Below are 22,738 nucleotides of genomic sequence, written 5' to 3'. Positions count from 1 at the left end.
CCTTAGATAGCTCAGTTGGTAGAGCGGAGGACTGTAGGTTAAGGACTGTAGGTCTATGATAACAGTTATCCTTAGGTCGCTAGTTCAACTCTGGCTCGAAGGATGTGTTTTTTCATTCAAAAGGGATTGGCCTCGTTTTCCCGTTGATAGAGAGGAGAACTCTAGGTTGATAATTGCAGTAATCCTCAGGTTGTTTATTCAATTTCACCTTGAAGTACATGCTTTTCTTTCCTTACCCAATGTGTGTTAAGTATCATTTTCTGTATTACACGCCAATGGTGAACCGTTCAGAAGTCAATTCTCCCTTCGATAGCTCAGTTGGTAGAGCGGAGGACTGTAGGTTGAGGACTGTAGGTCTATGATAACAGTTATCCTTAGGTCGCTGGTTGAACTCCGGCTCGAAGAGTTGTTTTTCCATTCCGAATGGAAAGGGATTGGCCTCGTTTTCACGTTGATAGAGAGGAGAACTCTAGGTTGATAATTGCAGTAATCCTCAGGTTGTTTATTCAATTTCACCTTGAAGTACATGCTTTTCTTTCCTTACCCAATGTATGTTAAGTATCATTTTCTGTATTACACGCCAATGATGAACCGTTAAGAACTCAATTCTCCCTTCGATAGCTCAGTTGGTAGAGCGTAGGACTGTAGGTTGAGGACTGTAGGTCTATAATAACAGTTATCCTTAGGTCGCTGGCTTGAAGGAGGTGTTTTTCCAATCGGAAAAGAATTGCCCTCAATTCCCGTTGATAGAGAGGAGAACTCTAGGTTCATAATTGCAGTAATCCTCAGGTTGTTTATTCAAATTCACCTTGAAGTACATGCTTTTCTTTCCTTGCTCAATGTGTGTTAAGTATCATTTTCTGTATTACACACCAATGATGAACCGTTCAGAATTCCATGCTCTCTTTGATAGCTAGGTTGGTAGAGTGGAGGACTTTAGGTCTATGATAACAGTTATCCTTAGGTTGCTGGTTCAACTCTGGCTCGAAGGATGTGTTTTTCATTCCAAAGGGATTGGCCTCTTTTTCCCGTTGATAGAGAGGAGAACTCTAGGTTGATAATTGCAGTAATCCTCAGGTTGTTTATTCAATTTCACCTTGAAGTACATGCTTTTCTTTGTGTTTTAAGTATCATTTTCTGTATTACACGCCAATGGTGAACCGTTCAGAAGGCAATTCTCCATTCGATAGTTCAGTTGGTAGAGTGGAATACTGTAGGTTGAGGACTGTAGGTCTATTATAACAATTATCCTTAGGTCGCCGGTTCAACTCCGGCTCGAAGGGGTTGTTCTTTTATTCCGAATGGAAAGGGATTGGCCTCGTTTTCCCGTTGATAGAGAGGAGAACTGTAGGTTGATAATTGCAGTAATCCTCAGGTTGTTTATTCAATTTCACCTTGAAGTACATGCTTTTCTTTACTTGCTCAATGTGTGTTAAGTATCATTTTCTGTATTACACGCCAATGATAAACCCTTCAGAATTCCATGCTCTCTTTGATAGCTAGGTTGGTAGAGTGGAGGACTTTAGGTCTATGAAAACAATTATCCTTAGGTCGCTGGTTCAACTCCGGTTCGAAGGAGTTGTTTTTCCATTCCGAATGGAAAATGATTGGCCTCGTTTTCCCGTTGATAGAGAGGAGAACTCTAGGTTGATAATTGCAGTAATCCTCAGGTTGTTTATTCAATTTCACCTTGAAGTAAATGCTTTTCTTTGTGTTTTAAGTATCATTTTCTGTATTACACGCCAATGATGAACCGTTCAGAATTCCATGCTCTCTTTGATAGCTAGGTTGGTAGAGTGGAGGACTTTAGGTCTATGATAACAGTTATCCTTAGGTTGCTGGTTAGACTCTGGCTCGAAGGATGTGTTTTTCATTCCAAAGGGATTGGCCTCTTTTTCCCATTGATAGAGAGGAGAACTCTAGGTTGATAATTGCAGTAATCCTCAGGTTGTTTATTCAATTTCACCTTGAAGTACATGCTTTTCTTTGTGTTTTAAGTATCATTTTCTGTATTACACGCCAATGATGAACCGTTCAGAACTCCATTCGCCCTTCGATAGCTCAGTTGGTAGAGCGTAGGACTGTAGGTTGAGGACTGTAGGTCTTCGATAACAGTTATCCTTAGGTTGCTGGCTTGAAGGAGGTGTTTTTCCAATCGGAAAAGAATTGGCCTCGTTTTCACGTTGATAGAGAGGAGAACTCTAGGTTGATAATTGCAATAATCCTCAGGTTGTTTATTCAATTTCACCTTGAAGTACATGCTTTTCTTTCCTTACCCAATGTGTGTTAAGTATCATTTTCTGTATAACACGCCAATGATGAACCGTTCAGAACTCCATGCTCCCTTCGATATTTCAGTTGGTAGAGCGGAGGACTGTAGGTTGAGGACTGTAGTTCTATGATAACAGTTATCCTTAGGTCGCTGTTTCAACTCCGGCTCGAAGGAGTTGTTTTTCCATTCCGAATGGAAAGGGATTGGCCTCGTTTTCACGTTGATAGAGAGGAGAACTCTAGGTTGATAATTGCAATAATCCTCAGGTTGTTTATTCAATTTCACCTTGAAGTACATGCTTTTCTTTCCTTATCCAATGTGTGTTCAGTATCATTTTCTGTATTACACGCCAATGATGAACCGTTCAGAATTCCATGCTCTCTTTGATAGCTAGGTTGGTAGAGTGGAGGACTTTAGGTCTATGATAACAGTTATCCTTAGGTTGCTGGTTAGACTCTGGCTCGAAGGATGTGTTTTTCATTCCAAAGGGATTGGCCTCATTTTCCCGTTGATAGAGAGGAGAACTCTAGGTTGATAATTGCAGTAATCCTCAGGTTGTTTATTCAATTTCACCTTGAAGTACATGCTTTTCTTTGTGTTTTAAGTATAATTTTCTGTATTACACGCCAATGATGAACCGTTCAGAACTCAATTCTCCCTTCGATAGCTCAGTTGGTAGAGCGTAGGACTGTAGGTTGAGGACTGTAGGTCTGTGATAACAGTTATTCTTAGGTCGCTGGCTTGAAGGAGATGTTTTTCCAATCGGAAAAGAATTGGCCTCGTTTCCCGTTGATAGAGAGGAGAACTCTAGGTTCATAATTGCAGTAATCCTCAGGTTGTTTATTCAATTTCACCTTGAAGTACATGCTTTTCTTTCCTTGCTCAATGTGTGTTAAGTATCATTTTCTGTATTACACACCAATGATGAATCGTTCAGAACTCCATGCTCTCTTTGATAGCTAGGTTGGTAGAGTGGAGGACTTTAGGTCTATATTAACAGTTATCCTTAGGTCGCTGGTTCAACTCTGGCTCGAAGGATGTGTTTTTCATTCCAATAGGATTGGCCTCTTTTTCCCGTTGATAGAGATTAGAACTCTAGGTTGATAATTGCAGTATTCCTCAGGTTGTTTATTCAATTTCACCTTGAAGTACATGCTTTTCTTTCCTTGCCTAATTTGTGTTAAGTATAGTTTTCTGTATTACACGCCAATGGTGAACCGTTCAGAACTCAATTCTCCCTTCGATAGCTCAGTTGGTACAGTGGAGGACTGTAGGTTGAGGACTGTAGGTCTATGATAACAGTTATCCTTAGGTCGCCGGTTCAACTCCGGCTCGAAGGAGTTGTTTTTCCATTCCGAATGGAAAGGGATTGGCCTCGTTTTCACGTTGATAGAGAGGAGAACTCTAGATTGATAATTGCAGTAATCGTCAGGTTGTTTATTCAATTTCACCTTAAAGTACATGCTTTTCTTTCCTTACCCAATGTGTGTTAAGTATCATTTTCTGTATTACACGCCAATGATGAACCGTTCAGAACTCCATGGTCCCTTAGATAGATCAGCTGGTAGAGTGGAGGACTGTAGGTCTATGATAATAGTTATCCTTAGGTTGCTGGTTCAACTCCGGCTTGAAGGATGTGTTTTTTCATTCCAAAGGGATTGGCCTAGTTTTCACGTTGATAGAGAGGAGAACTCTAGGTTGATAATTGCAGTAATCCTCAGGTTGTTTATTCAATTTCACCTTGAAGTACATGCTTTTCTTTCCTTACCCAATGTGTGTTAAGTATCATTTTCTGTATTACACGCCAATGATGAACCGTTCAAACTCCATGCTCTCTTTGATAGCTAGGTTGGTAGATTGGAGGACTTTAGGTCTATGATAACAGTCATCCTTAGGTCGCTGGTTCAACTCTGGCTCGAAGGATGTGTTTTTCATTCCAAAGGGATTGGCCTCTTTTTCCCGTTGATAGAGAAGAGAACTCTAGGTTGATAATTGCAGTAATCCTCAGGTTGTTAATTCAATTTCACTTTGAAGTAGATGCTTTTCTTTCCTTGCCCAATGTGTGTTAAGTATCATTTTCTGTATTACACGCCAATGGTGAACCGTTCAGAATTCAATTCTCCCTTCGATAGCTCAATTGGTAGAGCAGAGGACTGTAGGTCTATAATAACAGTTATCCTTAGGTCGCAGATCAACTCCGCCTCGAAGGAGTTGTTTTTCCATTCCGAATGGAAAGGGATTGGCCTCCCTTTGATAGCTCAGTTGGTAGAGGGGAGGACTGTAGATTGAGGACTGTAGGTCTATGATAACAGTTATCCTTAGGTCGCAGGTCAACTCTGGCTCGAATGATGTGTTTTTTCATTCGACTGCGAATGACTGCGACCTGAACACAGCGCATTAGACCGCTCGGCTATCCTGACTGTAAAATTGAAAAAATTGTAAAAACCAATTAAATACACTTAAAGTCTTTGTTCATTTTGGTAAGAGCAGAAAATAGATGTTTAAAATCCCAAAAGAAATATGAATATGGAGAGATTCTGAATTTTACCAAACCAAATAAATTGTACTTTCAAAATGTGACGTCATGAGAACCAATATCCCACAGGATCATATTTCAGGTAATGGTTACAGTGAAAAACACTGGCTGTAAGAAGTGGGATTTGAACCCACGCCTTCCTGAAGAGAATGCAACTTGAACACAGGGCCTTAGACCACTCAGCCACCCTGACTGTAAAATTACTAATTACTGTAAAAAAAATCGTAAAAACACAAAAAATACACTTAAAGTCTTTGTGCATTTTGGTAAGAGCAAAAGATAGATCTTTAAAATCCCAAAGGAAATATGACTATGGAAAGATTCTGAATTTTAACAAACCAAATCAATTGTACTAGCAACGTGACGTCATGAGAACCAATATCTCACAAGATCATATTTCAGGTAATGGTTACAGTAAAAAACACTGGCTGTCAGAAGTGGGATTTGAACCCACGCCTCCAGAGGAGACTGCAACTTGAACGCAGCGCCTTAGACCGCTCGGCCATCCTGACTGTAAAATTAATATTCACTGTAAAAAAAATCGTAAAAACACAACAAATACACTTAAAGTCTTTGTGCATTTTGGTAAGAGCAAAAAATAGATGTTTAAAATCACAAAAGAAATATGACTATGGAGAGATTGTTAATTTTACCAACCCAAATCAATTGTACAAGCAACAAGTGACGTCATGAGAACCAATATATCATGAGATCATATTTCAGGTAATGGTTACAGTGAAAAACACTCTCTGTCAGAAGTGAGATTCTGAAACCACGCCTCCAGAGGAGACTGCAACTTGAACGCAACGCTTTAGACCGCTCGGCCATCCTAACTCTAAAATTAGTATCAACTGTAAAAAAAATCGTAATAACACATTAAATACACTTAAAGCTTTTGTACATTTTGGTAAGAGCAAAAAATAGATGTTTAAAATTCCAAAGGAAATATGACTATGGAGAGATTCTGAATTTTACCAAACTAAATCAATTGTACTAGCATTAAGGGACGTCATGAGAACCAATATCTCAGGAGATCATATTTCAGGTTATGTTTACAGTGAAAAACACTGGCTGTCAGAAGTGAGATTCTGAACCCACGCCTCCAGAGGAGACTGCAACTTGAACGCAGCGCCTTAGATCGGTCGGCCATCCTGACTGTAAAATCAGTATCTAATGTAAAAAAAATTGTAAAACACAACAAATACAATTAAAGTCTTTGTGCATTTTGGTAAGAGCAAAAAATAGATGTTTAAAATCACAAAAGAAATATGACTATGGAGAGATTGTTAATTTTACCAACCCAAATCAATTGTACAAGCAACAAATGACGTCATGAGAACCAATATATCATGAGATCATATTTCAGGTAATGGTTACAGTGAAAAACACTCTCTGTCAGAAGTGAGATTCTGAAACCACGCCTCCAGAGGAGACTGCAACTTGAACGCAACGCTTTAGACCGCTCGGCCATCCTAACTCTAAAATTAGTATCAACTGTAAAAAAAATCGTAATAACACATTAAATACACTTAAAGATTTTGTACATTTTGGTAAGAGCAAAAAATAGATGTTTAAAATTCCAAAGGAAATATGACTATGGAGAGATTCTGAATTTTACCAAACTAAATCAATTGTACTAGCATTAAGGGACGTCATGAGAACCAATATCTCAGGAGATCATATTTCAGGTTATGTTTACAGTGAAAAACACTGGCTGTCAGAAGTGGGATTTGAACCCTCGCCTCCAGATGAGACTGTGACCTGAACGCATCACATTAGATCGCTCGGCCATCCATAGCCAGGAAATATGACTATGGAGAGATTCTTAATTTTACAAAACCAAATCAATTGTACTAGCAATAAGGGACGTCATGAGAACCAATATCTCAGGAGATCATATTTCAGGTTATGTTTACAGTGAAAAATACTGTCTGTCAGAAGTGAGATTCTGAACCCACGCCTCCAGAGGAGACTGCAACTTGAACGCAGCACATTACATCGCTCGGCCATCCATAGTCAGGAAATATGACTATGGAGAGATTCTGAATTTTACCAAACCAAATCAATTGTACTAGCAATAAGGGACATCATGAGAACCAATATCTCACGAGATCATATTTCAGGTAATGGTTACAGTGAAAAACACTGGTTGTCAGAAGTGGGATTTGAACCCTCGCCTCCAGAGGAGACTGTGACCTGAACGCAATACATTACATCGCTCGGCCATCCATAGTCAGGAAATATGACTATGGAGAGATTTTTAATTTTACAAAACCAAATCAATTGTACTAGCAATAAGGGACATCATGAGAACCAATATCTCACGAGATCATATTTCAGGTAATGGTTACAGTGAAAAACACTGGCTGTCAGAAGTGGGATTTGAACCCTCGCCTCCAGAGGAGACTGCGACCTGAACGCAGCACATTAGATCGCTCGGCCATTCTAACTGTAAAATTAGTATCAAATGTAAAAGAAATTGTAAAAACCCAACAAATACAATTAAAGTCTTTGTGCATTTTGGTAAGAGCAAAAAATAGATGTTTAAAATCACAAAGGAAATATGACTATGGAGAGATTCTGAATTTTAAAAAAACAAATCAATTGTACTAGCAACAAGTGACGTCATGAGAACCAATATCTCACGAGATCATATTTCAGGTAATGGTTACAGTGAAAAACACTGGCTGTCAGAAGTGGGATTCTGAACCCACGCCTCCAGAGGAGACTGCGACCTTGAACGCAGCACATTAGATCGCTCGGCCATCCTAACTGTAAAATTAGTATCTAAATGTAAAAAAAATTGTAAAAACCCAACAAATACAATTAAAGTCTTTGTGCATTTTGGTAAGAGCAAAAAATAGATGTTTAAAATCACAAAGGAAATATGACTATGGAGAGATTCTTAATTTTACAAAACCAAATCAATTGTACTAGCCATAAGGGACGTCATGAGAACCAATATCTCACGAGATCATATTTCAGGTAATGGTTACAGTGAAAAACACTGGCTGTCAGAAGTGGGATTTGAACCCACGCCTCCAGAAGAGACTGCGACCTGAACGCAGTTCCTTAGACCGCTCAGCCATCCTGACTGTAAATTTAGTATGAACTGTAAAAAAAAATCGTAAAAATATATGAAATACACTTAAAGTCTTTGTCCCTTTTGGTAAGAGCAAAAAATAGATGTTTGAAATCCCAAAGGAAATATGACTATGGAGAGATTCTGAATTTTACAAAACCAAATCAATTGTACTTGCAACAAGTGACGTCATGAGAACCAATATCTCACGAGATCATATTTCAGGTAATGGTTACAGTGAAAAACACTGGCTGTCAGAAGTGAGATTCTGAACCCACGCCTCCAGAGGAGACTGCAACTTGAACGCAGCGCCTTAGATCGGTCGGCCATCCTGACTGTAAAATCAGTATCTAATGTAAAAAAAATTGTAAAACACAACAAATACAATTAAAGTCTGTGTGCATTTTGGTAAGAGCAAAAAATAGATGTTTAAAATCACAAAGGAAATATGACTATGGAGAGATTCTTAATTTTACCAAACTAAATCAATTGTACTAGCAACAAGTGACGTCATGAGAACCAATATCTCACGAGATCATATTTCAGGTAATGGTTACAGTGAAAAACACTGGCTGTCAGAAGTGGGATTTGAACCCACACCTCCAGAGGAGACTGCAACTTGAACGCAGCGCCTTAGACTGCTCGGCCATCCTGACTGTAAAATTAGTATCAACTGTAAAAAAAATCGTAAAAACACATTAAATACACTTAAAGTCTTTGTTCATTTTGGTAAGAGCAGAAAATAGATGTTTAAAATCCCAAAGGAAATATGACTATGGAGAGATTCTTGATTTTACAAAACCAAATCAATTGTACTAGCAACAAGTGACGTCATGAGAACCAATATCTCACGAGATCATATTTCAGGTAATGGTTTTTTTTCCAAGTACTGACCCAGCTCAACTCTGCTTAGCTTCCGAGATCAGACGAAATCGGGCGTTGTCAGTGTGGTATGGCCGTAATATGAAATAGAGCATATACACTTACTGTTTATTGAAGGTAAAACACAATGAATTGTCTTTTCCTAATATACGTGGACAGTTCTATTCATGTCTTCATTTTGCTAATTAAGAAGGAAACAAAATGCTTAAAGCACCGGGTATTCCCAGGCCGTCACCCATCCAAGTACTGACCCAGCCCAACTCTGCTTAGCTTCCGAGATCAGACGAGATCGGGCGTTGTCTTTTTTTTTTTTTCTCTTTAATTATGAAAATTGCAATTTTTACATTTTATTTACAATTCCACATTATATTTCTGGGCACACATATCTTCCCTCAAAAACACCACACATACATTTTTAAAATTTAAATAAATAATTAACACTCCACCACCAACAATCCCATATTATATAACCCAATAAGCACATTCTACAAATTCAAACAACTAAAACACAACAAGAATTTAAATCATTTTCCTTTTCCCCTTATTTACATTCTCAATTTACTGTCCCTTGTTTATACTTTAACCCCACATTTTTTTAATTTTTTTAATATATTTTTTTCCCTCAACCATTCAATTTTTCCCTTTAACCTTACATGTATCTTTATCAACCATTGCTATTTTAAAGGCTCCCGTCCTCAGATTGTGTACATTTCTCTCCCATCTCCGCTCCTTTTTAATTTTTTTAAATTTTCTTAATTACATCCTTCTTATGGGCTATCCTCTTCTTCCGGACCTTCTCTGTGGATTGACCGCTGGGCTTTCTCTCCTTCACGCTCCCAGCCACCGCTTTGTCCTCTGCTCTTGCCACCACCTCCATCTTGTCCTCATCAGTCCCGTTCCCATCTTCGTCCTTAGTTTCCCTGTGGTCTTCATCATCCTGCTCCTCCTCCACCTCTGACACGTCCGAATAGCGCCTCACACCTCTGCATACCTCCGTCTTCTCCTTCCTCACCTCCTTCGGACCCTCCACCGCCATCTCCTTGGACAGACCGCTGGGCTCGCTCTCCTTCTCACCCCCAGCCACCGCTTCCTCTGCTGCTCCTGTCGCCTCCTCTATCTCGCCGTCTCCACCTACTTCCTCCTCTTCTCCTCCTCCTCCCTTCGCCGACAAATACACTTCCTCCGCTCCTCTGACACACTCCCGGGCAAAATGTCCTATCTCCCCACACCTGTAGCACTTCAGCTCCGGGCATTCCCGGTAAATATGCCCCGGCTTGATGCACCGACGGCACACTCTCTCCTGCCGGTCATGTATCACCCTGAAATGTTCTATGCCCTCAATTGTGTGGAAGCGTGTAGAGTATGGCAGGGACCTCACCTCTTCTGTGAATTTTACTCTCAAGAATCGAGTGCCGTCCACCACATCTGTTCCAGGCCACACTCTCCTTTTTATCCCCGATGCTGCTCCAACTCCCCACTCTTTCAGCCGGTCAATTATTTGATCATCTGTTATATACACAGGCAGGTTCAAAAAAGAGACAACCATCTCGTCACTGTTCATCTCCTTACCCATGATTGTAGTCTCTCCAACTTTCAATCCATCAATCAGTGTCTTTTTTCCCTCCACAGTCTCCATTGTCACCTCCAGCCTGCTCTCTCCTCTCACTCTGCACCCCAGCACTAGTCCACACTCCCGCTTAACTGCCTTCAGCACGTCCATTATTGTCTTCTTCTCTCCACCTTCCACCACCAGCATCACCGTCAAACTTTTGCTGTATTTAGCCCATTCACTTCCTTGTCCAATCGGCATCTCTTTGTCCTGTCCGTTCCTGTTGTCTTCAGCCATTGTGATCCTTCCAGTAAAATTAAACAAATAAAAACAATCCTCCCCGACTACCCTAAGATAGTAGGGGGCCAGAACATAAAAAAGAAAAACTTTCCAGCAGCAACCGAACAGAAAAAATTCTCAGTCTGTTGCAAATGTTCAAACAAACAAAACCTGCTTAGTGCTTCTTCTCCTCCACCTTCCAACTCTCAGCTCGTTAGTCACAACTCACCACACCTGTGTTCAGTGTGGTATGGCCGTAATATGAAATAGAGCATATACACTTGCTGTTTGTAGAAGGTAAAACACAATGAATTGTTTTAAAAATCATAGAATATCACATTTTACATTATTGACAGTATCTTCACACACTGCTCATTTCCTTTTCCTGTATTCAACTTGCTACATGGAAAAGTAAAACATAATACAAGAATACCTTCTTCAGTACATCCGTACATCAGTATCAAACTAGAGGCTCCTGGAAAAAAAAAAAACTAAAGCAAAACAAAACACACACAAAACAACAAAAATTAAATACATAATAATAAATAGAATGATTCAAACAGAAACCTTTTCACTGAGTGACAGCTCATCAACATAACTTTCTCAAAGCAAATGATATCAGACAGAACCCGTACGCATCAATTCTATACATCGTCATTGTTATCCAAAATCTAACAACATCCTTCCATCATCCCCAATAGTAACAAAGGTACACCCATTCACAAACCCCGCATCAAACTCCTCCTCACCGACATATTCATGGACTATACTAATATCTCTTGTCATTATGCTCCTAAATATACTCCATACATTAGCTTTTTTCTTTTCATAATGGGCCATTGCAAGTTTTACTGCAAACCTTGCATGACTCAACGTGTAATTTAAAAAATCCACATTGCATCCTTTCACTTTCTCTCCCACTCCAAACAGCCACAACTCCTTCCATTCCATTCTCTCCACAAACTTCCCTCCCCAATATCTGCTAATCAACTCCTTTATTCTCTCAAAGTACACCCCCAGTTCACAACATTCTATAAACTCATGCATACATGTTTCAGTTTCCACACCACACACATCACATTCTTTTCTCACATTCACATCAAATCTACTTATTATTAGATTATTGAACACCCTATTATGACGTAATAAAAAGTCAAAATGTTCACACTCAATACTATTCCATTTTATCCGCAGATTCATCCATATTCTTTTCACCTTCATATCAGGCAGTACTCTTTCCCACACCTTCTCTGCAGCCGGTCTCCTCACCACCTTCCCTCTTAATATTTTATACAACCCACTCGCTCTTACACTCATCAAATCTACTCTCCTATCCTCCTCTCCCACATACATTTCAATTTCACCTTCTTCTTTCACCCCCACTTCACTCTCAATCATCCTCCTCCATTCACTTGGCATCCCCTCTTTTATTTTTTCCACCATACCCTCCGCTGTGCCCAACCACATCACATCCCCTCTTTCCCTCACCTCATCAACCACCACTTGCGCCCCCATGAACCCCGGCACATACTCGTAAACTAAATCCTTGATTTTCCTAAATCCTGCTCTCCACATCGTCCTGTTATACAGTGTGCTGCCCGCTGCTGTAATGCTGGGGTTCAGAAACAATGGTTGTTCCCATACCTGTATAACATTTTTACACTCACATTTCACATTCTGGATGAATTCCCCCCAGGCTCCCAAAACCTCCTTGTAAAACTCAGATACCCCGCTCAACATACCTTTCTTCATTGCCATAAATAAACCACTTTCTCCACACCCACCACATGCATTCAGTGCCTCTCTTAAGAATATCTTCCATATGTGATCCCCCTTATTCCTTACATACCTCACCATCATTTTCACTCTGAGTGCTTTCTTTTTTTCTCCCAAATTAATCAGCTTCATCCCACCATCTTTATAATCGTTCTCCATTACTTCTCTAGCAATCTTAACTCCCTTCCCCGCCCACAAAAACTCCCTCACCATTTGCTCCACTTCCTTCATCACATTCTCCGGGACATCCAACACAGTCATTCCATGCACCAGTTTGCTCATTATCAATGCATTCACCACCACTACCTTTCCCTTTAGCTTCAACCTTCTAAATGTCCAAAATTTTAACATCTTCCTGATGCTATTTAATATCAGTTCAAACTGCAAATCCCTCCCTTCTCTGTCTTCAACCCCTAAATATATCCCCAGCACCTTGAAATAATCTTTCCTTACTTTAAATCCCATTTCTCTACTCCCCACTCTATCGACTCCTACGAACATAATTTCTGACTTATCTATATTGACCTTTGCCCCTGATGCCCTACCGTACAACTCTACACTACCTAATACCTCGACTACACTTGCCCTATCTTTAACTGTAATTGTCGTATCATCTGCATACTGATATAATAAGCTAACTTGTTCCCCCGGTAACTGTATACCACTAATCTTTTCATTTTGTTCTAATAATCCGGCTAAGGGCTCCGCTGACAACGAGTACAGCAAGGCCGAAAGCGGACATCCCTTCCTAATCGACCTCTCCAATCTAAATGTGTTTGTTACTATCCCATTTATTTTTACGCAACTAACAGCCTTATCATACATCATTCTAATCCACCCTACCAGCCTATGCCCAAAACCTACTCTTTCTAACACTCTATACAGGTAACCATGGTTGACTCTATCAAAAGCTTTATTCAGGTCTAGACTCAAAACTATCCCTCCACTACCTCTTTTCATATAATCTATTGTATCCCTAATACTACTTATTGTGTCAGCTATATCCCTGCCTGGTATGCTGTAAGCCTGTTGGCTCCCTATCACTGACCCTATTACTTTCTTGATCCTGTTGGCTAATACCTTTGCTAGTATTTTATAGTCACAATTTAGCATACTCAGTGGCCTATAGTTCTCTAATCTGTCTTTGCTTCCTTTCTTATAAATTATACCTATTAATCCTGTTGACATACTAGTCGGCATCTCCCTATTCCTTTCTACCCATTTAAACAATCTAACACTGGCACTAGCTCATCTTTAAACTCTATAAAAAACTCTCCTATTAACCCATCCGTCCCTGGACTCCTATTCCTCCCCAACCCACATATAGCTGCTTTTATTTCACCTGTCCCTATCTCACCCTCACACATGTCTCTAGCTTCTACACTCACTCTAGCTTTCATCGTACTCAGCACTCGTTTCATACTCTCCTCATCAACTTCCTCTTCAGTGAATAAATCTCTATAAAACTCCTCCACTCTTTCCGCTATCCCTACAAAATCTGTTATACTTTCACCATTCTTCCCCACAACCTGCTCTAAATAATTATTTTTTTGTTTTGTCTTCTCTAAGCCTAAAAAGAAACGTGTGCATTTCTCACCCTCCATCGCATATCGAGCCCTACTTCTAACTATTGCTCCCTTACATTTCTTCTTCTCCAACTCCTCCAGTTCATCTTTTATTCTAACATAATTCTCTAAATTACTCCCTTCCTCCCTTTCAGCTTCTCTACCCAACTCTATCTTCAACCGCCACTCTTTCTCTCTATCCTTCCTATTTCTACTTTTACTATACCTAATGCTTATTTCCTTAATCTCCTTTTTCATACCCTCCCACCATCCCCCGATATTTTCCCCATAGGTTTTCTCATTTTTCCACTTTGTTATACACTCCCTCACTTTCTGTGTGTGGCTCTTTCCCCCCTACATTTACAATTGTTCCTTCTCCTTCACATCTCTCCTCAGACAGACCACTTATCCTTGTGTCTACGTTTGCTCCACTCCCCCCCTTGTCTTTCCTTTTCAGACCTCCAATGAGCTTTCTCAAGCCGCTCTCCACACTGCTCCCAGTGTGCTTTCTCACCTCATCTCCTCCCTCCTCCATCTGCATCTCCTCAACCACCATCCCGGCCTCCTCTTCTCCAGTCATCTCCTGTTCTTCCTCCATTCTCTCGTCGTCCCTTGTAGACACGTCCGCAGTGACCTCCTCGCCTCTCTCACCAGCCTCCTCGTCCACAGCCTCCTCGTCTCCTCTCTCTCCAGCCTCCTCGTCCTCAGCCTCCTCGTCCTCAGCCTCCTCGTCCTCAGCCTCCTCGTCCTCAGCCACCTCGTCCCCGTCCTCGTCCTCAACCTCCTCGTCCCCTTTCTTCCTCTCTCCGGCCGTCACGTCCTCCTTGTCCACATCTCTGGTCTCCTTGTCTCCCCTCTGGTCATCTCCAGTCGGCTGCCTTCCCTCACTTCCAGCTCCACCACCACACTCCCGTGCATAATGTCCCTGCTTTTTGCACTTGAAACAATAAAAACTCGGAGGATGTGACCAGGCTGTATGCATAGCCTGCAGACTTTCTTCTGTTTATCATGAATGACACGGAAGTATTCCGGTCCCGTTGCGGTCATGAACTTTGCCGAATATGGCAGCGATTGAACCTCTTTATTGAATTTCACTTTCATGTACCTTGTCCCGTCTGCAATGTCTGTGCCTGGCCACACCCTCCTTCTGATGGGTGAAACTGCCTTGACTCCCCACATGATCAGTTTCATTGTTATTTGCTCATCCGTTAAATATGCCGGAAGCCCAAGAAATGACACGACCATCTCGTCATTGATTAACTCTCTCCCGATTACATTTGTGCTCTTAATTTTGATCCCATCCAAGAGTCTATTTTTCCCTTCATCCTCCTTCATTGTGATTTCAAACTTTTTTTCTCCTATCACCCTGCATGCTGCCAAGTTTCCACACAGTTCTTTTATCTTTTTAATCAATTCCATCACCGTAATATTATCTCCTCCCTCCATCTCCACACTTACAGTCAACCGTTGGCTATAAGTATTCTCTTTGTTAATGCCAAACTCAATTCCTTGATCCTCCTCTCTTTGTCCAGGTGCTCTTCCATTTATCACTGCCATACTCTTTGTCTGCAACATAACAAAACTAGGGAGAAACAAACTATCCGCCGAACAGCAAAAGCTGCCGGGGAAGAAGCCCTACACTAAAACACACTTATTCCCAAACAAAAGATTGAGGTTTAGTAACTTAATCGATAACCAAATAACAGACAACTCACCACCTGCTCTCCCTAGCTGCTTGCTCCTACCTACTTCCTGGTTTGCTCAAAAAATGGGCGTGTTCAGAGTGGTATGGCCGTAATCTGAAATAAAGCATACAGTATATCTCAAAAGTGAGTACACCCTTTAGATTTTTGCAAATATTCTGTTATATCCTTTCAGGGGATAACATTATCCTACTGAAACTTTGATATAACTTAAAGTAGTCAGTGTGCTGCTTGAATAACAGTATAGATTTATTGTCCTTTGAAAATTACTTAGTACACAGCTGTTAATGTCTAAACAGCTGGCAACAAAAGTGAGTACACCCCATAGTGAACATGTCCTAATTGTGCCCAATGATGTTGTTTTCCCGCCCTGGTGTCATGTGACTCGTTAGTGTTACAAGGATTCAGGTGTAAATGATAAGCAGGGCTGTTAAATTTGGTGTTTTGGGCACAATTCTCTCTGAATGCTGGACAACATGGCACCTCATGGCAAGGAACTCTCTGAGCGGCTGAAAAAAAGGATTATTGCGCTTCACAAAGATGGCCTTGGCTATAAGAAGATTGCCAACACCATGAAAATGAGTTGCAGCACAGTGGCTAAGATCATACAGCGGTTTTCCAGGACAGGTTCCACTCGGAACAGGCCTCGCCAGGGTCGACCAAAGAAGTTGAGTCCACGTGCTCAGCGTCATATCCAGAGGTTGGTTTCCAAAAATAGACGTGCGAGTGCTTCCAGCATTGCTGCAGAGGTTGCAGAAGTGGGATGTCAGCCTGTCAGTGCCCAGACCATACGCCGCACACTGCATCAAATCGGTTTGTATGGCCGTCGCCCCAGACAGAAGCCCCTTCTGAAACCGATGCATAAGAAAGCCCGCAAACAGTTTGCTGAAGACAATGAATCCAAGAACATGAGTTACTGGAACCATGTCCTGTGGTCTGATGAGACCAAAATAAACCTGTTTGGGTCAGATGGTGTCCGGCGTGTGTGGCGGCACCCTGGTGAGGAGTACCAAGACAAATGTGTTTTGCCTACAGTCAAGCATGGTGGTGGCAGCATCATGGTCTGGGGCTGCATGAGTGCTGCCGGCACTGGGGAGCTGCATTTCATTGAGGGACACATGAATTCCAATATATACTGTGACATCCTGCAGCAGAGCATGATCCCCTCTCTTCGGAAACTGGGCCGTAGGGCAGTTTTCCAACATGATAATGACCCTAAACACACCTCCAAGATGACAACGGCCTTGCTGAAGAAGCTGAAGGTTAAGGTGATGGACTGGCCAAGTATGTCTCCAGACCTAAACCCAATTGAGCACATGTGGGGCATCCTCAAGAGGAAGGTGGAGGAGTGCAAGGTGTCCAACATCCGTGCGCTCCGTGATGTCGTCGTGGAGGAGTGGAAGAAGATTCCAGAAGCAACCTGTGCAGCTCTGGTGAATTCCATGCCCAGGAGGGTTAAAGCAGTGCCAGATAACAATGGTGGTCACACAAAATATTGACACTTTGGGCACAATTTAGACATGTTCACTATGGGGTGTACTCACTTTTGTTGCCAGCTGTTTAGACATTAACAGCTGTGTACTGAGTAATTTTCAAAGGACAATAAATCTATACTGTTATTCAAGCAGCACACTGACTACTTTAAGTTATATCAAAGTTTCAGTAGGATAATGTTATCCCCTGAAAGGATATAACAGAATATTTGCAAAAATCTAAAGGGTGTACTCACTTTTGAGATATACTGTATACACTTGCTGTTTATAGAAGGTAAAACACAGTGAATGTTCTTTTCTTAATATACGCAGACAGTTCTATTCATGTCTTCATTTTGCTAATTAAGAAGGAAACAAAATGCTTACAGCACCGGGTATTCCCAGGCAGTCACCCATCCAAGTACTGACCCAGCCCAACTCTGCTTAGCTTCCGAGATCAGACGAAATCGGGCGTTGTCAGTGTGGTATGGCCGTAATCAGAAATAAAGCATATACACTTGCTGTTTATAGAAGGTAAAACACAGTGAATGTTCTTTTCTTAATATACGCGGACAGTTCTATTCATGTCTTCATTTTGCTAATTAAGAAGGAAACAAAATGCTTACAGCACCGGGTATTCCCAGGCAGTCACCCATCCAAGTACTGACCCAGCCCAACTCTGCTTAGCTTCCGAGATCAGACGAGATCGGGCATTGTCAGTGTGGTATGGCCATAACCTGCAATAGAGCATATACACTTGCCTTTTATAGAAGGTAAAACACAATGAATTGTCTTTTCTTAATATACACGGACAGTTCTATTCATGTCTTCATTCTGCTAATTAAGAAGGAAACAAAATGCTTACAGCACCGGGTATTCCCAGGCGGTCACCTATCCAAGTACTGTCCCAGCTCAACTCTGCTTAGCTTCCGAGATCAGACGAAATCGGGCGTTGTCAGTGTGGTATGGCCGTAATCTGAAATAAAGCATATACACTTGCTGTTTATAGAAGGTAAAACACAGTGAATGGTCTTTTCTTAATATACGCTGACAGTTCTATTCATGTCTTCATTTTGCTAATTAAGAAGGAAACAAAATGCTTACAGCACCGGGTATTCCCAGGCAGTCACCTATCCAAGTACTGACCCAGCTCAACTCTGCTTAGCTTCCGAGATCAGACGAAATCGGGCGTTGTCAATGTGGTATGGCCGTAATCTGCAATAGAGCATATACACTTGCCGTTTATAGAAGGTGAAACACAATGAATTGTCTTTTCTTAATATACGCAGACAGTTCTATTCATGTCTTCATTCTGCTAATTAAGAAGGAAACAAAATGCTTACAGCACCGGGTATTCCCAGGCAGTCACCCATCCAAGTACTGACCCAGCCCAACTCTGCTTAGCTTCCGAGATCAGACGAGATCGGGCGTTGTCAGTGTGGTATGGCCGTAATCTGCAATAGAGCATATACACTTGCCGTTTATAGAAGGTAAAACACAATGAATTGTCTTTTCTTAATATACACGGACAGTTCTATTCATGTCTTCATTCTGCTAATTAAGAAGGAAACAAAATGCTTACAGCACCGGGTATTCCCAGGCAGTCACCTATTCAAGTACTGACCCAGCTCAACTCTGCTTAGTTTCCGAGATCAGACGAAATCGGGCGTTGTCAGTGTGGTATGGCCGTAATCTGCAATAGAGCATATACACTTGCATATACACTTGCTGTTTATAGAAGGTAAAACACAATGAATTGTCTTGTCTTAATATAAGCGGACAGTTCTATTCATGTCTTCATTTTGCTAATTAAGAAGGAAACAAAATGCTTACAGCACAAGGTATTCCCAAGCGGTCACCCATCCAAGTACTGACCCAACCCAACTCTGCTTAGCTTCCGAGACCAGACGAGTTCGGGGGTTGTCAGTGTGGTATGGCCGTAATCTGCAATAGAGCATATACACTTGCTGTTTATTGAAGGTACAACACAATGAATTGTCTTTTCTTAATATAGGCGGACAGTTCTATTCATGTCTTCATTTTGCTAATTAAGAAGGAAACAAAATGCTTACAGCACCGAGCATTCCCAGGCGGTCACCTATCCAAGTACTGACCCAGCTCAACTCTGCTTAGCTTCCGAGATCAGACGAGATCGGGCATTGTCAGTGTGGTATGGCCATAACCTGCAATAGAGCATATACACTTGCCTTTTATAGAAGGTAAAACACAATGAATTGTCTTTTCTTAATATACGCAGACAGTTCTATTCATGTCTTCATTTTGCTAATTAAGAAGGAAACAAAATGCTTACAGCACCGGGTATTCCCAGGCGGTCACCCATCCAAGTACTGACCCAGCCCAACTCTGCTTAGCTTCCGAGATCAGACGAGATTGGGCGTTGTCAGTGTGGTATGGCCGTAATCTGCAATAGAGCATATACACTTGCCGTTTATAGAAGCTAAAACACAATGAATTGTCTTTTCTTAATATACACGGACAGTTCTATTCATGTCTTCATTCTGCTAATTAAGAAGGAAAAAAAATGCTTACAGCACCGGGTATTCCCAGGCGGTTACTTATTCAAGTACTGACCCAGCTCAACTCTGCTTAGCTTCCGAGATCAGACGAAATCGGGCAGTTGTCAGTGTGGTATGGCCGTAATCTGCAATAGAGCATATACACTTGCATATACACTTGCTGTTTATAGAAGGTAAAACACAATGAATTGTCTTTTCTTAATATACGCAGAGAGTTCTATTCATGTCTTCATTTTGCTAATTAAGAAGGAAACAAAATGCTTACAGCACCGGGTATTCGCAGGCGGTCACCCATCCAAGTACTGACCCAGCCCAACTCTGCTTAGCTTCCGAGATCAGACGATATCAGGCTTTGTCAGTGTGGTATGGCCGTAATCTGCAATAGAGCATATACACTTGCTGTTTATAGAAGGTAAAACACAATGAATTGTCTTGTTTTAATATACGCGGACAGTTCTATTCATGTCTTCATTTTGCTAATTAAGAATGAAACAAAATGCTTACAGCACCGGGTATTCCCAGGTAGTCACCCATCCAAGTACTGACCCAATCCAAGTCTGCTTAGCTTCCTAGATCAGACGAGATCGGGTGTTGTCAGTGTGGTATGGCCGTAATCTGAAATAGAGCATATACACTTGCTGTTTATTGAAGGTAAAACACAATGAATTGTCTTTTCTAAATTATACGCGGACAGTTCTATTCATGTCTTCATTTTGCTAATTAAGAAGGAAACAAAATGTTTACAGCACCGGGTATTCCCAGGTAGTCACCCATCCAAGTACTGACAGAGCCAAACTCTGCTTAGCTTCCGAGATCAGACGAGATCTGGCGTTGTCAGTGTGGTATGGCCGTTATCTGCAATAGAGCATATACACTTGCTGTTTATAGAAGGTAAAACACAATGAATTGTCTTGTCTTAATATAAGCGGACAGTTCTATTCATGTCTTCATTTTGCCAATTAAGAAGGAAACAAAATGATTACAGCACCGGGTATTCCCAGGCGGTAACCCACCCAACTACTGACCCAGCCCAACTCTCCTTAGCTTCTGAGATCAGACGAGATCGGGCGTTGTCAGTGTGGTATGGCCGTACTCTGCAATAGAGCATATACACTTGCATATACACTTACTGTTTATAGAAGGTAAAACACAATGAATTGTCTTTTCTTAATATACGCAGACAGTTCTATTCATGTCTTCATTTTGCTAATTAAGAAGGAAACAAAATGCTTACAGCACCGGGTATTCGCAGGCGGTCACCCATCCAAGTACTGACCCAGCCCAACTCTGCTTAGCTTCCGAGATCAGACGAGATCGGGCTTTGTCAGTGTGGTATGGCCGTAATTTGCAATAGAGCATATACACTTGCTGTTTATAGAAGGTAAAACACAATGAATTGTCTTTTCTTAATATACGCGGACAGTTCTATTCACGTCTTCATTATGCTAATTAAGAAGGAAACAAAATGCTTACAGCACCGGGTATTCCCAGGTGGTCACCCATCCAAGTACTGACCCAGCCCAACTCTGCTTAGCTTCCGAGATCAGACGAGATCGGGCGTTGTCAGTGTAGTATGGCCGTAATCTGCAAGAGAGCATATACACTTGCATATACACTTGCTGTTTATAGAAGGTAAAACACAATGAATTGTCTTTTCTTAATATTCGCGGACAGTTCTATTCATGTCTTCATTTTGCTAATTAAGAAGGAAACAAAATGATTACAGCACCGGGTATTCCCAGGCAGTCACCCATCCAAGTACTGACCCAGCCCAACTCTGCTTAGCTTCCGAGATCAGACGAGTTCGGGAGTTGTTTTTTTTTTTTTTTTTTTTATCTTTTATTATAAAAAACACATGTTACATTTTCTTCACAATTCTAACTAATATTTGCATAGAAAATATAGCTTCTGTATGTCACAGGTTTGGTTTTGCTTTCGTGTTTTTCTTATCCACCACATATCACACCCAAACCAAAAAGTAATAAAACAAAACAAACCATACACAAAATAAAAACAACAATACTCAACATCCTAATTACATTCATAAATTAATTTTCACCCCACCATCCTCCACCGATACAAACGTGCTTCCTCTCACAAAGCCTTCATTGAAATTGTCTTTCGTTATTTGTAAATGAACCACACCAATGTCCTTTTCAATTGTTCTTTTTAAAATGTTCATGTTACTCACGCCGTTCTTTCCTTTTTCGTCTTCACCTCCTTCTTTTTCTCCCGCCCTTTCTTTTCAACCTCTGGTCTCTCTGCTTTCCTCTTTGCCGTAACTCTGCTTAACACCCTCGTCTTCAAGCATGGAGCATCTTTCTCTCTCTCCATCTCTCTTCTCCTTTTCACCTCCTCCGACTCCCCAACACTCTTCTTCTCCAGATGTCCCGCAACCTCCATCTCCTCCTCATCAGCTCCGTCATCCTCATCGTCCGTAGCTTCCCCGCCGTCTCCCTCGTCACCACCATCCTCAGACTCGTCCGTGTAGCGCCCCTCTGTCTCAGCCATGCGTCTCCCGCCATCTCCGACCTTGCCGCCTCTCTCCTCTCCAGCTCCCGCTCCTCCACCTTTCCCACCGTCCACTCCTCCTCCGGCACCTCTACCCTCCACCTTGGCACCTGTAGCACCAGGATCCTCCACATCACTCCCACTGCTCTCCTCACTTCTGCTTTCTTCCTCCTCCTCCTCCTCCTCCTTTCCACCTGTCTTCTCAGCATCCCCTTCTTCCATGTCACTTGCCTCACTCAGTACTCTCACCTCCTCCCTCCTCCCTTCATTCCTGCTCCTTTCTTTTTTGTTTTCCTCCGCACCCTCTCTCCCCCCGGCTCCGCTCTCCCCCTCTCTGCGTGCTGCGCACTCCCTGGCGTAATGTCCCTGTTCCCCACACCTGTAGCACTTCAACTCCGGGCATTCCCGGTAAATATGCCCCGGCTTGATGCACCGACGGCACACTCTCTCCTGCCGGTCATGTATCACCCTGAAATGTTCTATGCCCTCAATTGTGTGGAAGCGTGTAGAGTATGGCAGGGACCTCACCTCTTCTGTGAATTTTACTCTCAAGAATCGAGTGCCGTCCACCACA

At 41.7% G+C, this 22,738-nt stretch overlaps 10 non-coding genes and 11 pseudogenes across 10 annotated transcripts; 3 read left to right on the top strand and 18 right to left on the bottom strand.

The window, feature by feature from the left end:
* trnay-gua (transfer RNA tyrosine (anticodon GUA)) lies at positions 1–103 on the top strand. The gene is made up of 2 exons: positions 1–37; positions 68–103. It is a non-coding gene; the product is annotated as a tRNA-Tyr (tRNA).
* Positions 104–303: 200 nt separating this feature from the next.
* trnay-gua (transfer RNA tyrosine (anticodon GUA)) lies at positions 304–406 on the top strand. Its single transcript has 2 exons — positions 304–340; positions 371–406. It is a non-coding gene; the product is annotated as a tRNA-Tyr (tRNA).
* Positions 407–3,509: 3,103 nt separating this feature from the next.
* trnay-gua (transfer RNA tyrosine (anticodon GUA)) lies at positions 3,510–3,612 on the top strand. Its single transcript has 2 exons — positions 3,510–3,546; positions 3,577–3,612. It is a non-coding gene; the product is annotated as a tRNA-Tyr (tRNA).
* Positions 3,613–5,237: 1,625 nt separating this feature from the next.
* On the bottom strand, positions 5,238–5,320 carry trnal-caa (transfer RNA leucine (anticodon CAA)). Its single transcript has one exon. It is a non-coding gene; the product is annotated as a tRNA-Leu (tRNA).
* Positions 5,321–8,463: 3,143 nt separating this feature from the next.
* Positions 8,464–8,546, bottom strand: trnal-caa (transfer RNA leucine (anticodon CAA)). Its single transcript has one exon. It is a non-coding gene; the product is annotated as a tRNA-Leu (tRNA).
* Positions 8,547–17,496: 8,950 nt separating this feature from the next.
* On the bottom strand, positions 17,497–17,615 carry LOC115004116 (5S ribosomal RNA). Its single transcript, XR_003831773.1, has one exon. It is a non-coding gene; the product is annotated as a 5S ribosomal RNA (ribosomal RNA).
* Positions 17,616–17,735: 120 nt separating this feature from the next.
* On the bottom strand, positions 17,736–17,854 carry LOC115004118 (5S ribosomal RNA). The gene has a single exon (XR_003831775.1). It is a non-coding gene; the product is annotated as a 5S ribosomal RNA (ribosomal RNA).
* A 120-nt stretch (positions 17,855–17,974) lies between these two features.
* Positions 17,975–18,093, bottom strand: LOC115004149 (uncharacterized; annotated as a pseudogene).
* A 120-nt stretch (positions 18,094–18,213) lies between these two features.
* Positions 18,214–18,332, bottom strand: LOC115004145 (uncharacterized; annotated as a pseudogene).
* A 120-nt stretch (positions 18,333–18,452) lies between these two features.
* On the bottom strand, positions 18,453–18,571 carry LOC115004104 (5S ribosomal RNA). The gene has a single exon (XR_003831761.1). It is a non-coding gene; the product is annotated as a 5S ribosomal RNA (ribosomal RNA).
* A 120-nt stretch (positions 18,572–18,691) lies between these two features.
* Positions 18,692–18,810, bottom strand: LOC115004160 (uncharacterized; annotated as a pseudogene).
* Positions 18,811–18,942: 132 nt separating this feature from the next.
* Positions 18,943–19,061, bottom strand: LOC115004139 (uncharacterized; annotated as a pseudogene).
* Positions 19,062–19,181: 120 nt separating this feature from the next.
* Positions 19,182–19,300, bottom strand: LOC115004180 (uncharacterized; annotated as a pseudogene).
* Positions 19,301–19,420: 120 nt separating this feature from the next.
* On the bottom strand, positions 19,421–19,539 carry LOC115004112 (5S ribosomal RNA). The gene has a single exon (XR_003831769.1). It is a non-coding gene; the product is annotated as a 5S ribosomal RNA (ribosomal RNA).
* A 120-nt stretch (positions 19,540–19,659) lies between these two features.
* LOC115004211 (uncharacterized) lies at positions 19,660–19,779 on the bottom strand (annotated as a pseudogene).
* Positions 19,780–19,911: 132 nt separating this feature from the next.
* Positions 19,912–20,030, bottom strand: LOC115004158 (uncharacterized; annotated as a pseudogene).
* A 120-nt stretch (positions 20,031–20,150) lies between these two features.
* On the bottom strand, positions 20,151–20,269 carry LOC115004179 (uncharacterized; annotated as a pseudogene).
* A 121-nt stretch (positions 20,270–20,390) lies between these two features.
* LOC115004195 (uncharacterized) lies at positions 20,391–20,509 on the bottom strand (annotated as a pseudogene).
* Positions 20,510–20,629: 120 nt separating this feature from the next.
* On the bottom strand, positions 20,630–20,748 carry LOC115004173 (uncharacterized; annotated as a pseudogene).
* Positions 20,749–20,880: 132 nt separating this feature from the next.
* On the bottom strand, positions 20,881–20,999 carry LOC115004123 (uncharacterized; annotated as a pseudogene).
* A 120-nt stretch (positions 21,000–21,119) lies between these two features.
* Positions 21,120–21,238, bottom strand: LOC115004101 (5S ribosomal RNA). The gene has a single exon (XR_003831759.1). It is a non-coding gene; the product is annotated as a 5S ribosomal RNA (ribosomal RNA).
* Positions 21,239–22,738: the final 1,500 nt, after the last annotated feature.

This window comes from Cottoperca gobio, chromosome 24 (assembly GCF_900634415.1).
Source record: "Cottoperca gobio chromosome 24, fCotGob3.1, whole genome shotgun sequence".
Classification (NCBI taxonomy): domain Eukaryota; kingdom Metazoa; phylum Chordata; class Actinopteri; order Perciformes; family Bovichtidae; genus Cottoperca; species Cottoperca gobio.
The sequence above is the reverse complement of the archived record's forward strand: the minus strand, read 5'-3'. Positions and strand labels throughout refer to the sequence as shown.